Genomic DNA, 5,137 nt, shown 5'->3' on the forward strand with positions numbered 1-5,137 from the left:
AGGTCCCCAGCACAGGCTGCATGCAACCACACATTAATGTTTCTCTCCTCTCTTTCTCCATACTTTCTCCTCTGTCCAAAATAAATAAATTTTAAAGGGTCAATTCAACATAAGTTTATCATAATTCTAAGTCTGTATGTACCTAATAACATAAAAAGATGTTGGCAGAAAAAAATAGATCCACAGTAATGGTTTGAGATTTTAACAAATTTCTGTCAGTAATGGATAGAAAAAGCATACCAAAAAATCAGTAAGGATTTAGCAATATTTGAATAACCTGAACAACCAAACTGAACTGATTGACATTTTAGAAAACTAAATTTAACAACTGCAGGATGTTCATTCTTTTAAGTGCACATGAAACATTTATCAAAGTAGATAATATCTTATGCAATAAAATAAGTTTCAACAAATTTCTATGAATTGAAATCACACAGGATATATTCTCTGGCAACAGTGAAATTAAACAATGTCAATAAAAGAGAGGTAACTAGAAATCTCCAAATATACATAAATGAATTATCACAATTCCAAATAATTGACTGATCAAGAAAATATTAAAATAACAATTGGAAAATATTTTGATCTAAGCAATAATAAATATATATGTAATGTATCTCTTTTGAAATAAAGCTTAACTTTTTCTTGGAGGAATATTTCTTCTTTATTTTTTTGAGAGTACTTTACTTTTATTTTTTATTATTGTTTTTTATTTCTAAGTATATTTTCTTGATTATGCTACTACAGTTGTTCCAAGTTTTGCATCCCCTTTATCCCTCTCCTCCCTGCACCCCACCACCCTACAGCAATCCCTCGTCCTTAGTTCATGTCCATGGGTCATACTTATAATAAGCTCTTTGGATTCTCCATTTCCTATACTATTTTTAACTTCCCCCTGTCTATTTTGTGCTCACCTATTATGCTTCTTATTCTCTGTATGTTTCCCCCCCATTCTCCCCCTTCCTCTCCCCAATGATAACCCTCCAGATGATCTCCATTTCTGTGATTCTGTTCCTGTTCTAGTTGTTTGCATAGTTTTTGTGTTTTAGGTTCAGATGTTGGTAGTTCTGAGTTTATTGTCATTTTACTATTCACAGTTTTTGATCTTCTTCTACTTCTTAGATAAGTACCTTTAACATTTCACATAATTGTAATAAGGGCTTGATTATGATGAACTCCTTTAACTTGATCTTATCTGGGAAGTACTTTATCTGCCCTTCCATTCTAAATGAAAGCTTTGCTGGATAGAACAACCTTGGATGTAGGTCCTTGCCTTTCATGACTTGGAATACTTCTTTCCAGCCCCTTCTTGCCTGTAAGGTTTCTTTTGAGAAATCAGCTGATAGTCTTATGGGAACTCCTTTGTAGGTATCTCTCTCCTTTCCTCTTCCTACTTTTAAGATTCTCTCCTTATCTTTAATCTTGGGTAACTTAATTGTGATGTGTCTTGACTTCCTTCCTATTCTCTGGGCTTCCTGGAGCCCTGGAGTCTATTTTCTTCTCTAGATTGGGGAAGTTTTCCTTCATTATTTTTTCAATTTTTTGTTCTTTCTCTTCTCCTTCTGGCATCCTATGATTTGGATATTCAAACATTTAAAGTTGTCCCAGAGGTTCCTAAGCCTCTCCTCATTTCTTTGAATTCTTGTTTCTTCATTCTGTTCTGGTCGAATGTTTATTTCTTCCTTTTGTTTGAAATCATTGATTTGAGTCCTGGTTTCCTTCCCTTCACTATTGGTTCCCTGTATATTTTGCTTTACTCACTTTGCATAGCCTTCATTTCTTCCTTCATTTTGTGACCGAGCTCAATAATTTCTGTGAGCATCCCTATTACCATTGTTTTGAACTCTCTATCAGATAAGTTGTCTATCTCCTGTCAATTAGTTCTTTTTCTGAATTTTTTAACTGTTCTTTCATTGGGGCCATATTTTTTTTTATCTTGTCTTACCTGTTATACTGTAAGGGGCAGAGCCTTAGGTATTCACCAGGGCAGGGCAACCCTCTTTGTTGCATTACAGTGCTGTCTGTGGGGGAGGGGTCAGAGAAGGAGCAGTGCTGCTCACTCCACTGTAGTCCTACTTTCCATCACTTCCCACAAGTGGAGTGTGCCCTTTTAGATGCTGTTTTCCAGGTGGGTGAGTTTGTGTATGTTCTAAGACACTGTGGGCCTCTCCCATGGACTCCCCTGTGATACTGGGAGTTTCTTCCATCACTGCAACCCCCACAGATTTTTAGAGCCAGAAGTTTTGAGTCTTTAGTTTCTGGCGCTGAAACCCTGGGTTCCATGGTCTGTTTCGCTACCCAGTTGTTCTTCCTGCTTATTGGAAGGTGAATGTGGGATCCACTGGTCCACTAGCCACCACCTTTCCTGCATGGTCTGCCAGCCACTGCCTTGCTGCATGTCTTCTTGGCTTGGCTGCCCATCTCCACCCCCACCACTCTGGATGAATGTTTCTTTAACTTCTTGGTTGTCAGACTTCCATGCACCTTAAAGTTCTGGTAGTTTGGCTTGTTCCTTGTTTTTTAATTGGTTGTTATCCTTCTTTTGGTTGTGCAAGGAAGTGAAGCATTTCTACCTACGCCTCCATCTTGGCTGGGGATTGTACTTCTTTTTTCCCTAAAGATTGTATTTATTTATTTACTTAGAGAAGGGAAGGAGAAATAAAGGGTGATAAACATGAATATAAGATAGAAACATCGATTGGTTGCCTCCTATCATGCCCTGACCAGGACCAAACCTGCAACCCAGGCATGTGCCCTGACTGGGGATTGGACTGGCAACCTTTTGCTTTGTAGGATGATGCCCAACAACTGAGCCACACTAGTCAGGGCACTAGAGAGATATTTCTGACTTGTAATGCATATATTTTAAAAGTATGAGAGGTTGAAAATCAATTATTTGAATGCTCATTTCAAGAAGCTCCAAAAAACTGTCCATACCTCTTGCCTAGGGGGTGACCATGTGGCTGTCTTCCTCTGTCACTGAGATTGGTGCTCCGATCTGACAGAGCACCAGCTCAGAGATGTTGGAAAATATGTTTTGTTCCCTCAAATAATGAAACAAAAGACCTGACAGAGATGTTCCAAACAGTTCAAAATTTTACCAAATGTTGCAAGGAGTTGGCATCCTTATGGTAATAAAATGCTGGAAAGAAAATTCTTATAGGAAGAATGGGAAATGGAATACCTAAAGGAAAGGGAAGAATTCAGAAAAACTGGAGTTCCTACCAAGAAAAGGCTACAGAAGCTTCCAACAAGTATATAGGCAAATATTCAAGTGATAGTAACTCTATTCATGGAAATAACTATGACCTAAATTAATGGATTTAAAGAAGTGTGTTTGCTTTATCCTACAGTATGGAAATACTAATTTCATTTAAAATAGAGATTTTTTAATTAATAAAGAAGCTGCAAAAAAGCAGGAAATTAAACTTAAAATATAGTGAGATTCTAATAAATTTAAGAGAATAAATAATTGAAATAGAAAGAAACATACAACAGAGGAACCCCACAAGAACAAAAGTTTATCCTTAGTAAAGATTAAAATGAATAACTCCAGCAAGACTGATCCTGTTTCAAAAGAGAGAAAGAGTCCACTGATATCAGGAATGAAAAAGAAAACAGTACAAAAATTAAAAGGATTAAAAAATAAGAAATTAAATACTTTAGTGCCATGAATTTAATAATGCACATGAAATGGAGAAATTTGCAAAAAATACAACTTGCAAAAACTGATCAAAGAAATACAATATTGCAATATTCCTGTATTTGTTGAAGATATTGAATGCATCATTAAAAATCAAACAAAAGTTCACACTCAAATGACTTCACTGGTAATTTTTTCTCTAACCATTTAAATATAAAATAATAAAAGTCATACATAAACTTTTCTAGGGAATAGAAAAAGTGCAATCTTTCTAAATGTTTTTAATAGGGCCAACTCAATCTTCTAGCCAAACTTGACAAAAACAGCAGCAGAACAGAAAATAACAGTACAATATATCTCATTAATATAAATGCAAACAATTCTAAATTAGATGCCAAATTGAATCTAGTGACATATTAAAAGGACAATACATCATGATCAACTAGGTTTTATTCTATAAATGCAATGTCAAATTATAGTAAGTTTAACATTCAAAAATCAAAGCAATTCAAGTTACAAAAGAAAGAAAAAATTATATAATCTACTCAAAAGATGCTGAAAAATGATGCATAAAAATTCAAGAGTTGTTCATGATAAAGACTCTCAGAAAACCAAGAATAGAAGAGTACTTTCCTAATTGGATACAGAATATTTATACCAATCTATAAACAACAACATACTGAATCTTGAACTATTTAACATTGTTCCTTGCAATTAGGGGCAAGACAAGAAAGTCCACTATCATCACTCCTCTTTGGAATTGTACTGGAGGCTCTTGTCAGTACAATAAGGAAAGACAGTTAACACCCTGGCTTGTGTGGCTCAGTGGACTGAGAGCCAGCCTGGAAAACAAAGAGCTGCTGGTTCAACTCCCTGTTTAGGGTACATGCCTGGGTTGCAGGCCAGGTCCCTGGTGGGGGGCTGCACAAGAGGCAACCACATGTTGATGTCTCTTTCTCCATCTTTTTCTCACTCCTTTACCCTCTCTAAAAATAAATAAAATAAAAATAAAATCTTTTTTTAGAAAGGGAGTTAAAACATAAAAATAGTAAAATGGAAGAAATAAATGTATAATTATTTTCAGATGACATGACTATGTGTGTAGATTTTTCAAAAGGATATAAAGCAAACTTAAAATTAATAAATGACTTTAGTAAGATCATTGGATTCAAGATAAATATTAAAAATTATTTTTATTTCTGTACCTAGCAAATAGCAAATAAAAGATAAAGATAGAAGAGCCACAGCATTTACAATAGCATTAACACTGGAACTAATACAGTATAAAATATGTAGGAATGCTAAAAAAGAACTATAAAACATCACCAAGAGATATGACAAAAGACCTAAATAAATAAAAAGATTTTCCTTTTTTCTGGATTGGAAGAGTCAATGTTAAGATGTGAGATCTCCTAAAATCATTTTTGTCTTTTATAGAATGACATTTAAAAAAATTATTTTATTATTTTTTTAAATTTAATTATTGTTCAAGTA

General features: G+C 34.6%; 1 pseudogene; it reads left to right on the forward strand.

The window, feature by feature from the left end:
• The first annotated feature begins 3,019 nt into the window (after positions 1–3,019).
• On the forward strand, positions 3,020–3,262 carry LOC118999565 (COX assembly mitochondrial protein homolog; annotated as a pseudogene).
• Positions 3,263–5,137: the final 1,875 nt, after the last annotated feature.

Source organism: Sturnira hondurensis, unplaced genomic scaffold (genome assembly GCF_014824575.4).
Source record: "Sturnira hondurensis isolate 20B ecotype Veracruz unplaced genomic scaffold, ASM1482457v3 Scaffold0014880, whole genome shotgun sequence".
Lineage (NCBI taxonomy): Eukaryota > Metazoa > Chordata > Mammalia > Chiroptera > Phyllostomidae > Sturnira > Sturnira hondurensis.